At 38.2% G+C, this 15,149-nt stretch overlaps 1 long non-coding RNA gene across 1 annotated transcript in view; it reads left to right on the forward strand.

The window, feature by feature from the left end:
• Window positions 1-14,632, forward strand: part of LOC112423363 (uncharacterized) — a 394,568-nt gene extending 379,936 nt beyond the window's left edge. The window contains exon 5 of the long non-coding RNA XR_011624717.1: window positions 14,497-14,632. This is a non-coding gene — a long non-coding RNA (uncharacterized lncRNA). The remainder of the gene's footprint in view (window positions 1-14,496) is intronic.
• Window positions 14,633-15,149: the final 517 nt, after the last annotated feature.

The raw sequence follows: 15,149 nt of genomic DNA on the forward strand, positions 1-15,149 counted from the left end.
CTTCACAAACAACATGTAAGTGTTATTATTAAATATCTGCTCACCTCTCTTTGCCAGTTTTTTAGCTGGTTATATATAATCCTAGCAGTTTTCCCCACTGAATGACAAAAATCATTTAGCAAAAGCCTCTTTAAAAAAAGATGTAAGCAACCCTAGATTTGGCACAAAATTGTTCCATGTTTCATTCCTGTGGAAAAATATCAAGGACCCAAATTAGGACAGGCCCCTTTAATGCACAAAGTAAACAGAGGTGAAAATCTTTTCTTAATGAAAGCTGTGGTTCAGCTATGCTTGCTGAAACCAAATAAACAATCGCGAATTGACACTCAGACAGAAATGTGTATAAATTATTCAGAATGAAATGTTCAAGTAATATTAACCTAAAAGTATAGTCATCAATTTTGTCCTGACGGATGGCATTGGGTAGTTAGTATTCAAGTGTTACTACATAAATAAAATTGATTTATGCTAACTGAGAAAACTGAGAAAAATTTTTATCAGGATGCCCAAATTCTGTTCCTTCTGGCTTGATCAATCACCTCTCTACTGAACTGTGTATCGTTTCCTTGCGAAATTCTTAGCTGAGAAATTGGGCTAAGGCAAAATGAATAATACATTCGCTGCAGTGTTAGACTAATGACCCTTAAGTGCTTTTAAAAAATGAGCAACAATGACTGCTTCCCTTATGAACAGATTCTCCTCTCTCTCTCCATCTCTTCCTCTCCCCTACCCCCACCTCGCTCTTGCTCTCATTCCCTTGCTCTCTCTCTCTCTCTCTTAGAAAGAAAATAATTAAGTCTTGAGTGGGCTGACTGTTTTGGAGGTAGAAGCGATGAGAGGGCGAGGAATCAATAAAGCCAATCGAAGCATGCACGGAGTGCAACCATGTGGTTTCCTTTCTTACTCCCTCCCCTCATCCTCTTGCTTCCTCCACCCCACCCTGCACTTTGCAGTCCCATTTCAGGTTGCAAAGTTCTCATTTGTGTTAATCATTTTCGTATTTCCTTTTACTGTTTTCATAACGCTATTGTGTTTTTATCATAAAGACATTGATCAAATGGTGACAGGCAAGACAGAATGCTATTTACTCTGTAAAAGTAGGAGGGATCTCTGACAGGGCTGCATGGTTAAAATCTGCCTTGGCTGGCATTTGTGATACAAGAACAATTTTTATCACTCCCTGAGGTGTCCCTAAAGAGACACAATAGTGACTCAAGTTTCTGTACCCAAATGTCTTTTTAAAATCTGCATAAAGCAGCAAAGATAAGACAAATGCCTACATTAAACACGTTTAAAAGGAGCTTGAGCAAGGATAGTTAAAGAGAAAGGCAAAAATTCTGATTGAATAATGTAGGATTATTTTGAATTAAATTGCTCTAAAACCACTGAAACAACACTTGAGGTAGAAATCAAGAATGTTTGGGTTTAGAAAGGAAGTGGGGTATACTCACCATTTTCTCGTGTATGTGTGTGTGTGTATTAGCCAAGAATGTAATTGTTAGACAGCTGCTGAAAATAGAATTGTTCTGTAAGAAAGTAGTCATTTACAAACTAGCGTGGGGTCAGGTAACCTCCTTATTCCCTTTGCAGTTCCCATTAGGTCAAAATAGCAATCCCCCTACCATCACTTTCATCTTAAGAAGCATGGGCTAGTTTTGCTCTTTTAACTTGAGCTTTTTATTCTAGGAAAGGATTAGACTCTACATAGTCACTGTTTCTTTTTCATTTCATTGCTATTCTATCTTTAGGGGAAATCAGCCTCACATTGTGTTATTCTTATGTCCTTAAGTAATGTTTCTTAAAAAAAAAAAAAAAAAAAAAAAAAAGATGAATCCGTTTCAATAAAGCGGCCCCAGTTTGATGGAACTACCAAAGTGAAAAGAAAAGAAAAAAAAAAAACTATTACTTAAAAAGGGCTCATGGCATTATAGCAGTCAAATCCCTAAAGTCTAATGGTGAAGTCATTGATGCATTATTATTCTTAGGCTTCTCTTCTTTCAAATAAAAATGTAAAGGAAATGATTTAAAGTCTAAAGGATGTCACTGGGCAGGAGCTAAAAAGACATGCCTTCTATTCCCTAATGCTGTAGCTAAGAAAAAGTGCACCCTAATGTATATTTAGGTATCAGACCTCAGAGTCAGATTTTTCCAAACTAGAAGCATTCATTTACAAGCAGACACACATGCACACAAAACCAGTCAAATATGCACACACTGCCTCTCACAAGGACCTACTCCCAAACCTTCCCAGGTTCCATTGCCCTACTTTTTACCTGTGGATGACTGAGAGAAACATATTACCAGGTATTAAACTGGATGCACAGTAAGACCTTCTGGCTAATAGTAACTTTGCAACTGACACCAGCCATTCTGCAGAGCTACATAAATATTTCTGAAACACCTGTTTCTTTCTGCCGCTTTTCCATTTCGTCTGTCATTATGGTCTAACGATTTTATTATAAAGATGAGCTTCTCTATATAGGTTAAATGAATCCAATTTATATATAATGATATCATGAGAGAAGGTAGTGGTGGAGGGAAGTGGTTGGAAATAAATGGCTACCACTAGTAATCGACTTACTAAAACTCCATCCAAAGTTCCAGAAAAACAAAACAAAACAAACAAACAAAAAACAAAACAAAACAAAACTACTCTGCTAAAGTTATTACTGGCAAAAAAAAAAAGTCTTATTTACTGATATAAGTAAGTAAGTATAAGTATTATCCAATTTGGATAATAGTTTTCCATTATAATACATTATAAAAAGTCAGTTTTATTTTGAGTTCCAAGCACAGAATTTTTGGGCAAAGATAGACTCAAAGTAGATCAGATATCAAAGTCATCAGTTGCCATTTACAGCTGGCTATGGCAAAGCTAGGTTTTGGGGAGTGGGAGGGTAGGAGAGAACAGACCTAAGCCTTCACAGCTTTTTCTAAAAATCTGACACACCTCAGCATTTCTAGGTTTTGTTTCGTGATTGCAATTACCCAAGAAGGAGAAAGGTCAGTGTATCTTCTAAGCACAGGAGGAATGGGTTGTTTATTCCAAGGTTTTAATGTTCAATTAAAAAAGCATGAATTAATATAAGTAAATAAAATCGCAAGAGAAGGCTACATAACTTTCATTATTACCATTGTCCTTATTTTATCAAAGGAGTGTCCTCAATGAGGATCTTGGGTAGTAGTGAGTGTTCTGTGTTTTTAGGGAGAAAGATATTAGTCTGTTTTCACACTGCTGAGAAAGACATGCCTGAGACTGGGAAGAAAAAGAGGTTTCATTGGACTTACAGTTCCACATGGCTGCGAAGGCCTCAGAATCATGGCAGGAGGCAAAAGGTGCTTCTTACATGGCAGCGGCAAGAGAATAAAGAGGAAGAAGCAAAGCAGAAACCCCTGATAAACCCATCAGATCTCATGAGACTTATTCTCATGGGAATAGCATGGGAAAGACTGGCACCCATGATTCAATTACCTCCCTCTGGGTACCTCCCACATGTGGGAATTCTGGGAGACACAATTCAAGTTGAGATTTGAATGGGGACACAGCCAAACTATATCAGCCCCTAACTAGTAAAAGGAAGATGTGCTTTCCTTTCTCATATGGGACTTTGAAGCTAGGTGAAGTTTGATGGAGAGATGGGCTGATGGTAATCTGACCAATGTCTGTTTCAGAAATTAGCTAGCAGTCAGACATATCTACTTCCCCACTTCTTTGCCACTCCCATCCCACCCCATGCAGGGATTTTCTGTTCTGAAAGCATCCTCTTGGCAGACAAAATTATATATCTTATCTTATTTTAGATTAATATTTCCAAGAAGGGAATTACAATGACTTCTAGTATTGATAAGATTTAGGAGACACCTTAGGCCTAGCAGCAAAACTCTTACAAATCATTCCCAGGAGCTTCAGTTACTTCTCTGTAGGGCTCATCTTTGCCATTGTGTTTTGATGGTCATTGGCTTCAATTTCAGAGATGTTTTAAAATCTTGTTCCCAATTCCAGGGGCACTCACTATTTTGTCTTATATTTTTCCAATTTATAGACATACATGAAATTGTTAGAGTAAGTGAAATAATCAGTGGAGAACTTTGTGAAGCTTGGAGGCAGAAAGAATAACATCAAAAAGCATTGTTGGTACTATTTGTGGATCAGGATGCCGCGCAATGTTGTTAACTTCCACATGGCTTCTCCAGTTGAGATAACTGCAGCTTCCCACTGCTCTCTTCTGCATACCCAGTTTTGCTGTTAATGGTCTCCAGCTGTAGTTGGCTTATTTTAACAGTTTAGTTTTGTGCTCTCATCTCTCATCTCTGAAGTAATTGCAAAGACAGCAGAACTTGAAACATTGCTTAAGTGAGTAATAATAATGTTAGTCCCTTGGCTAAGTAGCAAGCCACCCTACAACTTCACCTGTTTTTATAAACAAAAAAGCAGAAAAATTCAAGCAACTTCATCCTTACTTCACAACATGCATATTAGTGTATCAGTAGTACTTAGATCAGACTTGACTACGTGAGTTCCTTTGACAGTCATAAATTGAATCTATTCAACAAGTGAGTGTGGATGCTTACCCCCATTGATACACAGATGATCTCAGATATTTATTTCCATAGTTTAAGACTGCATCCCTGGAAATCAAGTTTATCAAACTCCCTTTTCTCTCCCAACTCCTGAAAAGTCAATGAGTCTATTAGTTTCTATTGTTTTATTTGACAACCATTTACCAATCTACTATGGATTGTGGGCTATTCTCAATATGGGTGATACAGAGGTGAATAAGTGGCCCTGCAACCCTCCTCCAAGGTGACTATGGACTAGGAAGTCATATAGTGAACTAATAAGGTGACAAATACACACAGTGATTTCTGATAGTTTAAGTGTTAAGGAGAAAATGAAACAAGTTGATGTCAGACAAAGTGACTTCAGGGGATGAGAAGGAAGGCTGCTTTAAACTGGATGGCAGTAGAAGGTCCTGCAGAAGAAGTGATACCTCTCTGAAAAAGTGACACCTGGATGATCAGAAGGAGGAAGACAAGTGAAGATCAGAAGAAAGAATTGTTGTGTGGGAAACAGCTATGACAGTTTAAAGCAAGAAGAATCAGTTAAAAATAAGGAATATGGCATTTGAGGCAGGTTAGTAAGGGGAGAGTGATAAAAAATGAGGTAGAAGAAGAATCAGATTAGAAACCAGATCATGTAGATCCTTAAAGTCTTGTTAGGGAGTCTGAGTTCTACTTTATGAGAGTTAGACGCCATTGGAATGTTTTAAATGGAGATGTGCTACCATTTGAGTTAAGCTGGTAAATGTAATGCTGACCTCTGTGAGACTGCAGATGGGTGATACACTGTGGAAGTAATCTGGTAGGGGATGATAGTGGCTTGGACAACAGCTAGTGGTGGCATAAAGCAAGAGAAAGTGAATGAATCTGGACATGTTTTGGAGTCAGATTCCAGAGGACTTATAATTGGGTGGATGGATGAGCGTGCTGTTTATTGAGATGGAGAACACTAGAGAAGTAACATATTGGGGAATGGGAAGAGGGTGGGAGCAAACATTTTATCTTGAACATATGTATCTGAAAGTACTCTTAGATGTCTAAGTGGAGATGACAAGCAAGCATGTATGGAAATCTGGAGTTTGGGAGCTAGGTCAGGGTAGAGATATATATATGAGTCATCAGCATAAATCTGGACTAAATGAGATCCTTTTAAAGTTTTCCTTTATTAATTCTTTACCTTCTTTGTTTTTTACCCTATGCTGATCTTCCTGCATTTGTACTCAGGATCCCCTTGAAAACTAATTTTACCTATAAAGCTTTTCCTAGTTAAATGGGAAGAAAGTGCAGGTGACAACTGCAATTAAAAGTCTTGATGATGAGGGCTGGGTGTGGTGGCCCATGCCTGTAATCCTAGCACTTTGGGAGGCTGAGGCAGGAGCATTGCTGAGGTCAAGAATTCAAGACCAAACTGGCAAACATAGTAAGACCCGATTAAAAAAAAAAAAAAAAAGAAAAAAAAGAAAAAAAGTCTTGATGACAATATGACAATACAGTCACTAGCCATCTCTAAAATACCAAGACAGTGAAATCCAAATACAAGATAATCAATAATTACTCACATAATCATGTATTTAGATGTTTCAATTGGATATTTAACTATATCCCATTCTGGGTATGTTTACTTTTTTTTTTTTTTTTATTTCTCTTGTTTATTAAAAAAAATTATTAAATGCCTTTTCTGTAGCAAGTACAATGTTAAAAGTTTGAATACTGTTAGACAAGGGTCAGTCCCTATATTAAAGTTTGTTATTGTTTTGTTTCATTTTGCTTTGTTTCTTTTTTTTTTCTTTTTTTTAAATTTATTTATTATTATTATACTTTAAGTTGTAGGGTACATGTGCATAACGTGCAGGTTTGTTACATATCTATACTTGTGCCATGTTGGTGTGCTGCACACATCAACTCGTCATTTACATCAGGTATAACTCCCAATGCAATCCCTCCCCCCGCCCCCCTCCCCATGATAGGCCCCGGTGTGTGATGTTCCCCTTCCTGAGTCCAAGTGATCTCATTGTTCAGTTCCCACCTATGAGTGAGAACATGCGGTGTTTGGTTTTCTGTTCTTGTGATAGTTTGCTAAGAATGATGGTTTCCAGCTGCATCCATGTCCCTACAAAGGACACAAACTCATCCTTTTTGATGGCTGCATAGTATTCCATGGTGTATATGTGCCACATTTTCTTAATCCAATCTGTCACTGATGGACATTTGGGTTGATTCCAAGTCTTTGCTATTGTGAATAGTGCTGCAATAAACATACATGTGCATGTGTCTTTATAGCAGCATAATTTATAATCCTTTGGGTATATACCCAGTAATGGGATGGCTGGGTCATATGGTACATCTAGTTCTAGATCCTTGAGGAATCGCCATACTGTTTTCCATAATGGTTGAACTAGTTTACAATCCCACCAACAGTGTAAAAGTGTTCCTATTTCTCCACATCCTCTCCAGCACCTGTTGTTTCCTGACTTTTTAATGATCGCCATTCTAACTGGTGTGAGATGGTATCTCATTGTGGTTTTGATTTGCATTTCTCTGATGGCCAGTGATGATGAGCATGTTTTCATGTGTCTGTTGGCTGTATGAATGTCTTCTTTTGAGAAATGTCTGTTCATATCCTTTGCCCACTTTTTGATGGGGTTGTTTGTTTTTTTCTTGTAAATTTGTTTGAGTTCTTTGTAGGTTCTGGATATTAGCCCTTTGTCAGATGAGTAGATTGCAAAAATTGTCTCCCATTCTGTAGGTTGCCTGTTCACTCTGATGGTAGTTTCTTTTGCTGTGCAGAAGCTCTTTAGTTTAATGAGATCCCATTTGTCAATTTTGGCTTTTGCTGCTGTTGCTTTTGGTGTTTTAGACATGGAGTCTTTGCCCATGCCTATGTCCTGAATGGTACTACCTAGGTTTTCCTCTAGGATTTTTTATGGTATTAGGTCTAACATTTAAGTCTCTAATCCATCTTGAATTAATTTTTGTATAAGGAGTAAGGAAAGGATCCGGTTTCAGCTTTCTACTTATGGCTAGCCAATTTTCCCAGCACCATTTATTAAATAGGGAATCCTTTCCCCATTTCTTGTTTCTCTCAGGTTTGTCAAAGATCAGATGGCTATAGATGTGTGGTATTATTTCTGAGGACTCTGTTCTGTTCCATTGGTCTATATCTCTGTTTTGGTACCAGTACCATGCTGTTTTGGTTACTGTAGCCTTGTAGTATAGTTTGAAGTCAGGTAGTGTGATGCCTCCAGCTTTGTTCTTTTGACTTAGGATTGTCTTGGAGATGCGGGCTCTTTTTTGGTTCCATATGAACTTTAAAGCAGTTTTTTTTTCCAATTCTGTGAAGAAACTCATTGGTAGCTTGATGGGGATGGCATTGAATCTATAAATAACCTTGGGCAGTATGGCCATTTTCACGATATTGATTCTTCCTATCCATGAGCATGGTATTTTCTTCCATTTGTTTGTGTCCTCTTCTATTTCACTGAGCAGTGGTTTGTAGTTCTCCTTGAAGAGGTCCTTTACATCCCTTGTAAGGCAGATTCCTAGGTATTTTATTCTCTTTGAAGCAATTGTGAATGGAAGTTCATTCCTGATTTGGCTCTCTGTTTGTCTGTTACTGGTGTATAAGAATGCTTGTGATTTTTGCACATTAATTTTGTATCCTGAGACTTTGCTGAAGTTGCTTATCAGCTTAAGGAGATTTTGGGCTGAGACAATGGGGTTTTCTAAATATACAATCATGTCATCTGCAAACAGGGACAATTTGACTTCTTTTCCTAACTGAATACCCTTGATTTCTTTCTCTTGCCTGATTGCCCTAGCCAGAACTTCCAACACTATGTTGAATAGGAGTGGTGAGAGAGGGCATCCCTGTCTTGTGCCAGTTTTCAAAGGGAATTTTTCCAGTTTTTGCCCATTCAGTATGATATTGGCTGTGGGTTTGTCATAAATAGCTCTTATTATTTTGAGGTACGTTCCATCAATACCGAATTTATTGAGCGTTTTTAGCATGAAGGGCTGTTGAATTTTGTCAAAAGCCTTTTCTGCATCTATTGAGATAATCATGTGGTTCTTGTCTTTGGTTCTGTTTATATGCTGGATTATGTTTATTGATTTGCGAATGTTGAACCAGCCTTGCATCCCAGGGATGAAGCCCACTTGATCATGGTGGATAAGCTTTTTGATGTGTTGCTGAATCCGGTTTGCCAGTATTTTATTGAGGATTTTTGCATCGATGTTCATCAGGGATATTGGTCTAAAATTCTCTTTTTTTGTTGTGTCTCTGCCAGGCTTTGGTATCATGATGATGTTGGCCTCATAAAATGAGTTAGGGAGGATTCCCTCTTTTTCTATTGATTGGAATAGTTTCAGAAGGAATGGTACCAACTCCTCCTTGTACCTCTGGTAGAATTCAGCTGTGAATCCATCTGGTCCTGGACTTTTTTTGGTTGGTAGGCTGTTAATTATTGCCTCAATTTCAGAGCCTGCTATTGGTCTATTCAGGGATTCAACTTCTTCCTGGTTTAGTCTTGGAAGAGTGTAAGTGTCCAGGAAATTATCCATTTCTTCTAGATTTTCCAGTTTATTTGCATAGAGGTGTTTATAGTATTCTCTGATGGTAGTTTGTATTTCTGTGGGGTCGGTGGTGATATCCCCTTTATCATTTTTAATTGCGTCGATTTGATTCTTCTCTCTTTTCTTCTTTATTAGTCTTGCTAGTGGTCTGTCAATTTTGTTGATCTTTTCAAAAAACCAACTCCGGGATTCATTGATTTTTTTGGAGAGTTTTTTGTGTCTCTATCTCCTTCAGTTCTGCTCTGATCTTAGTTATTTCTTGCCTTCTGCTAGCTTTCGAATGTGTTTGCTCTTGCTTCTCTAGTTCTTTTAATTGCGATGTTAGAGTGTCAATTTTAGATCTTTCCTGCTTTCTCTTGTGGGCATTTAGTGCTATAAATTTCCCTCTACACACTGCTTTAAATGTGTCCTAGAGATTCTGGTATGTTGTATCTTTGTTCTCATTGGTTTCAAAGAACATCTTTATTTCTGTCTTCATTTCGTTATGTACCCAGTAGTCATTCAGGAGCAGGTTGTTCAGTTTCCATGTAGTTGAGCGGTTTTGATTGAGTTTCTTAGTCCTGAGTTCTAGTTTGATTGCACTGTGGTCTGAGAGACAGTTTGTTATAATTTCTGTTCTTGTACATTTGCTGAGGAGTGCTTTACTTCCAATTACGTGGTCAATTTTGGAGTAAGTACGATGTGGTGCTGAGAAGAATGTATATTCTGTTGATTTGGGGTGGAGAGACATCTATAGATGTCTATTAGGTCTGCTTGCTGCAGAGATGAGTTCAATTCCTGGATATCCTTGTTAACTTTCTGTCTCGTTGATCTGTCTAATGTTGACAGTGGAGTGTTGAAGTCTCCCATTATTATTGTATGGGAGTCTAAGTCTCTTTGTAAGTCTCTAAGGACTTGCTTGATGAATCTGGGTGCTCCTGTATTGGGTGCATATATATTTAGGATAGTTAGCTCTTCCTGTTGAATTGATCCCTTTACCATTATGTAATGGCCTTCTTTGTCTCTTTTGATCTTTGATGGTTTAAAGTCTGTTTTATCAGAGACTAGTATTGCAACCCCCGCTTTTTTTTGTTCTCCATTTGCTTGGTAAATCTTCCTCCATCCCTTTATTATGAGCATATATATGTCTCTGCGTGTGAGATGGGTCTCCTGAATACAGCAGACTGATGGGTCTTGACTCTTTATCCAGTTTGCCAGTCTGTGTCTTTTAATTGGAGCATTTAGTCCATTTACATTTAAGGTTAAGATTGTTATGTGTGAATTTGATCCTGCCATTATGATATTAACTGGTTATTTTGCTTGTTAGTTGATGCAGTTTCTTCCTAGCCTCGATGGTCTTTACATTTTGGCATGTTTTTGCAATGGCTGGTACCGGTTGTTCCTTTCCATGTTTAGTGCTTCCTTCAGGGTCTCTTGTAAGGCAGGCCTAGTGGTGAGAAAATCTCTAAGCATTTGCTTATCTGTAAAGGATTTTATTTCTCCTTCACTTATGAAACTTAGTTTGGCTGGATATGAAATTCTGGGTTTAAAATTCTTTTCTTGAAGAATGTTGAATATTGGCCCCCACTCTCTTCTGGCTTGGAGAGTTTCTGCCGAGAGATCTGCTGTTAGTCTGATGGGCTTCCCTTTGTGGGTAACCCGACCTTTCTCTCTGGCTGCCCTTAAGATTTTTTCCTTCATTTCAACTTTGGTGAATCTAGCAATTATGTGTCTTGGAGTTGCTCTTCTCGAGGAGTATCTTTGTGGCGTTCTCTGTATTTCCTGGATTTGAATGTTGGCCTGCCCTACTAGGTTGGGGAAGTTCTCCTGGATGATATCCTGAAGAGTGTTTTCCAACTTGGTTCCATTTTCCCCCTCACTTTCAGGCACCCCAATCAGACGTAGATTTGGTCTTTTTACATAATCCCATACTTCTTGCAGGCTTTGTTCATTTCTTTTTCTTCTTTTTTCTTTTGGTTTCTCTTCTCGCTTCATTTCATTCATTTGATCCTCAATCGCTGATACTCTTTCTTCCAGTTGATCAAGTCGGTTACTGAAGCTTGTGCATTTGTCACGTATTTCTCGTGTCATGGTTTTCATCTCTTTCATTTCGTTTATGACCTTCTCTGCATTAATTACTCTAGCCATCAATTCTTCCACTTTTTTTTCAAGATTTTTAGTTTCTTTGCGCTGGGTACGTAATTCCTCCTTTAGCTCTGAGAAATTTGATGGACTGAAGCCTTCTTCTCTCATCTCATCAATGTCATTCTCCGTCCAGCTTTGATCCGTTGCTGGCGATGAGCTGCGCTCCTTTGCCAGGGGAGATGTGCTCTTATTTTTTGAATTTCCAGCTTTTCTGCCCTGCTTTTTCCCCATCTTTGTGGTTTTATCTGCCTCTAGTCTCTGATGATGGTGATGTACTGATGGGGTTTTGGTGTAGGTGTCCTTCCTGTTTGATAGTTTTCCTTCTAACAGTCAGGACCCTCAGCTGTAGGTCTGTTGGAGATTGCTTGAGGTCCACTCCAGACCCTGTTTGCCTGGGTATCAGCAGCAGAGGTTGCAGAAGATAGAATATTTCTGAACAGCGAGTGTACCTGTCTGATTCTTGCTTTGGAAGCTTCCTCTCAGGGGTGTACTCCACCCTGTGAGGTGTGGGGTGTCAGACTGCCCCTAGTGGGGGATGTCTCCCAGTTAGGCTACTCAGGGGTCAGGGACCCACTTGAGCAAGGAGTCTGTCCCTTCTCAGATCTCAACCTCCATGTTGGGAGATCCACTGCTCTCTTCAAAGCTGTCAGACAGAGTTGTTTGCGTCTGCAGAGGTTTCGGCTGCGTTTGTTATTGCCCTGTCCCCAGAGGTGGAGTCTACAGAGACAGGCAGGTTTCCTTGAGCTGCTGTGAGCTCCACCCAGTTCGAGCTTCCCAGCAGCTTTGTTTACCTACTTAAGCCTCAGCAATGGTGGGTGCCCCTCCCCCAGCCTCACTGCTGCCTTGCCCCGAGATCGCAGACTGCTGTGCTAGCAATGAGGAAGGCTCCGTGGGTGTGGGACCCTCCCGGCCAGGTGTGGGATATGATCTCCTGGTGTGCCTGTTTGCTTAAAGTGCAGTATTGGGGTGGGAGTTACCCGATTTTCCAGGTGTTGTGTGTCTCAGTTCCCCTGGCTAGGAAAAGGGATTCCCTTCCCCCTTGCGCTTCCCAGGTGAGGCAATGCCTCGCCCTGCTTCAGCTCTTGCTGGTCGGGCTGCAGCAGCTGACCAGCACCGATCGTCCGGCACTCCCCAGTGAGATGAACCCAGTACCTCAGTTGAAAATGCAGAAATCACCGTTCTTCTGTGTCGCTCGCCCTGGGAGTTGGAGACTGGAGCTGTTCCTATTCGGCCATCTTGCTCCACCCCTCTGGGTATGTTTTCAATTGTGTCTGTTGCAGTACATGTGATCCTAGTAGATAGAAATCTATTTAGTTTGCTTTGTGAAGGCCTGTACAGTCTTACATGTATGATGAATTGTATTAAATGTTACTGAATACAGAAAATAATAAATGAATCTTAAATAGCTCACATTTTCCAAAGGATATTCAAAATATTTTCTTTATCAAATGTAAAATCCAATTTGTTTTCAATATTTTTTTACTATTAGTTGTTGATAATTTCTATTAAAATTTTGTAAAAGTAAAAGTCTTTTTCATTCTCACATTCAGAGGAGCAGAATTGTTCTTAGGTTATTTACTGAAATAGTCACTTAACTACCTAGTTTATCAAATAATGACTTATACCAAACCAGAAAGAAAGAAAATACTACTATAACACCTGTACATTTTATGCAGTTGAGTAAACTGATAGATTTTTTTTCACATTTTAAATTAGACATCACTCAGTTCTTCTTGTCTTACTGCTTTTGTCCCATCTTTGTTGCAAATTTCTAGTGAATATCATATGGATTATAATTTTTTAATTAAAAAATTAGCAAACAACATTTTGACATAATAAAAAGCAAACACAATTTTTTAAGCTGTCTCCCTGTCTATCTATTTATTTATGAGGTCAATCTGATTATGGTATCCATGAAGAATGTTAAATCAATAATGAATTTAGCATCAATTTCTGCTGAGGTTGTTGATGTAAAAAGAATTATCCAAAACATATACAAATAAAAAAACTTCATTTGCAGGAGTGTTTATCTCAACTATGGCAGATGATAATATCACACAAGAGATAGTGCTAGTGAAGCCTAAACACTCAGTGAAAGAAATCATCTGACTTTAATATAAACAATCTGGTCTGGAGACTTCTGAAGAGTTCTCAAATCTTAGGAACTGTATGGAACATACATTATGTAAACCCGTCATATTTATTACATTTAACTTGCAGCTACCCTAAGAACACTGGAAATGTTCCAACCTAGCATGGAAGGAACTCAATTTCAGGGTAGGTATTCTGAAAAGAGAATTGGAGATATGCAGCCTGAAGACAGCAGAGCATCTGGGTAAAGATCCTGTAGTTACAAATCTACTAAACCTTGTCATTTTTACTTCATTGGAAAGAGTCACCCTGCACCCTTCAGAACCTCACTAACTTGCTCATGTGCAAGATGAATGAAATACTAGTAATGAAATACTTCACAGGGCTATGAAATGGCTAAATTAGATATTGCAATACATTGCTTATCACAGTTCCAAATAGTAAACACTCATAAATGTTATTTAGTATTATCCTTGTTAATTATTTTGACTGGTCAATCTAAGGGGCATGACTTCGAAAATGACCTTAAGTTGAAGAACTGTGAAAAAAAAGTAAAAACTCTAGACAAGAAGTATTTCTCCTATATATTGTATAAATATTTTTGTTTGATTATTTGTTGCAGACTGCCCACTAAAAGGTTTCCTTCACTGCTACCAAAACTATACATTGTTCAATTAATATTTGTGCATCCACTCTGTTTGTTAAGGCAGATCAGGCAGTTGCTTCATGCCTAATATATGATAGATAGTGATAATTCAAGAAAACTAAAAAGAGCACAGATTCTATCATTTAGGAGCACAGAGACATGGAAAGAAATTGTTTGAGTAGTATGATAATTGCCCCAATTTGACACAAACAGGTGTTAAACACAGGAAGACAAGTGCTTAATTCTGCAAAGGGAAGTAAAGAAAACCTTCTAAGCGAAGTGATATTTAAACTGAATATTGAGGTATGATAAGTAGACAAGAAGAAAGGGCCATCTCTGTTAGATAAAATATCACAAAAGTGAAAATAAAAGAAATAAGGTGCATTCAAAAGCTGCAGAATTTGACATAGCTACAGAGTCAGGTGGGAAACGAGGAAGGCAAACTAGGAAGGTGAGTAAGGACAGTCTGTGTGATGCTCAGAGCTTTCAACTCTGTCTTGCAGGCAATGAAAAGCCAATGAAGGACTTGAGCAGAGCAGAGACACAATGAGTACTGAAGTTTGGAGACAGCATCCAGGCCACTGGATAAATTGTGCATTGGGAAAAAGAGCTAAAGGAAGCAAGGAGACTAGCAAGAGAGTTCAGGTAAGAGTTGTTGAAGAGATTCTAATTGAAAGTCACAGTGGTGGGAAAAGAAAAGAAGTGGTAATTTGAGTAAATTCAGAGATAAAACTAATAGGACTTAGTCATTCTTAAGATATGATATTGCAGGAAAATAGCCAAATACACTTGCCTCTATTATGGGGTACATGTGCAGCAGACTTGCTTGAATAATCTATTAGGGTGTGGGTAAAATATTATAATTTTATTCAAAAATTATTTTTATCTTATTCATTTTTAACTTTAATTTTTATGCTTTATAATGTATAAAGTAAAATAAATATATGTGAATAATCCATATAGATATGTCTGTATTGGGACTGTACATTCCTTTTTTTTTTTTTTTACTAATAAAGATGCAAAATTAAAGAGACTTGGAGATCACTGCCTTATTAAAACCTCTGTGTTTGGACAAGGTAAAATATGGTGATATTAAAGGAAACATTTCTCCAAGTATCATTCTAAAAGATAAGCAATTTATTTTAAAAGTGTTACT

The sequence above is a fragment of the Macaca nemestrina genome, chromosome 6 (genome assembly GCF_043159975.1).
Source record: "Macaca nemestrina isolate mMacNem1 chromosome 6, mMacNem.hap1, whole genome shotgun sequence".
Taxonomy (NCBI): domain Eukaryota; kingdom Metazoa; phylum Chordata; class Mammalia; order Primates; family Cercopithecidae; genus Macaca; species Macaca nemestrina.